A 1,563-nucleotide genomic window follows, 5' to 3' on the forward strand; every position below is an offset into this window, starting at 1 on the left:
CAAAAAAAAAAAAAAAAAAAAAAGAGGGACCAGCAGATGGTGTAATGATTATGTCGCTGGACTCCCACATGGCCAAAAGAGGTTCGAGTCCCAGACCTGGTGCCTTAACACTCAGACTGGGCACATATACATGCATGCCCAAAATTCTGAGAGGAGAGTGGAAAAGGGATTGTAGTGTGTCCACTCCCCCCCACCCCTGGGGGGCGATTTCTTGCTTTCTGTCTCTCTGGAGAGTGCACATGCCCTATAGCAAAAATCTCTAAACAAAAAAAAAAAAAAAAAAGAAAGAAAGAAAGGAAAACGAAAACTCTGCAGGGCTAGTAGGTGACATAGTTGTCATCTTAACTACGATGTTGGACTTTCAGGGACCAGCAGGTGGCATGGTGGTTAAAGCACTGGACGCTCCCATGTGGCCAACCACAGTTGGAGTCCTGGACCTGGCGGCTTGCTTTCTCACTTTCCCTCTCTCTTCCTCTCTCTCTCTCCTTTTTTTTTTTTTTTGGAGAGGTTTTCGCTGTAGGGCACGTGTGCTCACCAGAAAGACAGAGAGAGACAGAGAAACAGAAAGCGAGAAATCACCCCCCAGGGAGGGTCACGCTGCAATCCCTTCTCCTCCATTCTCCTCTCAGGATCTTGGACATGCACGCACACACGCCCAGCGTGAGTTTTAAGCCACCAGATTTGGGACTCAAACCATGGTCTACTACATGGGAGTCCAGCAACATAGCCATTATGCCAACTGCTGGACTTACTGTGTTTCTCTGTGGTCAAATTTAAAAAAAAAAAAAAAAAAGAATGAGTAAATAAAAATAAATACTTGTTGGACTTCCATATAGCCGACCGGGTTTGAGCCCCGGACCTGGCAGTTTGAAACTCATGCTGGGCATGTATGTATGTGTGCCCAACGTCTTGAGAGGAGAATGGAGGAGAAAGGATTGTGGCATGGCCATCCCCCCAGAGGGTGATTTCTTGCTTTCTTTCTTTCTGTCTCTCTAGCAAGTGTACACGCCCTGTGACGAAATTCTCCCTCTCTCTCAGAAAAAAGAAAACTCCGCTACGTGGCGTGCTGGGCACCAAGTGCTTCCCACGCTTGTTTGTTCCGATCCCCGAGTGTGGGAGATCTGATCAGCCCCATTGCACAGCCAAGGAAACAGGCTCGGAGGTGACTGGCCCGAAGACACAGCTACGTGGCAGAGCAGGACTCAAAAGGGGATCTGCGTGATTCTGAAACTCACTCTTCCCCAAGTGCCGTCCCACCGCTCTGCTCCTGGGAATGCCCAAGGCCGCCCGCACAGCTCCCAGGTCTGTCTGGCCCCCACCCTTCCCCTCCCCCGGCAGGTTTCTGTAACAGGGTCTGCCCTTGAGCAGGGGGTAGCGTGCTGGAAAGTGTTTCCCAGCTGGTAAACAGTAGAAACAACCTGGGAAATTCAGGGGGTTTCCTGTGGTCACCTAACGTAGTGAGCCCCCGGTTACCCGCCTGTGCGTGCAGAAAACCAGCGACAGCTTGCTCAGGGCTCAGAGGGGCTTCCTGTTTCCCTGGGGGGGGGGCGGGGGGATATTTAG

Source organism: Tupaia chinensis, unplaced genomic scaffold, assembly GCF_000334495.1.
Source record: "Tupaia chinensis unplaced genomic scaffold, TupChi_1.0 Scaffold000628_1, whole genome shotgun sequence".
NCBI lineage: Eukaryota > Metazoa > Chordata > Mammalia > Scandentia > Tupaiidae > Tupaia > Tupaia belangeri.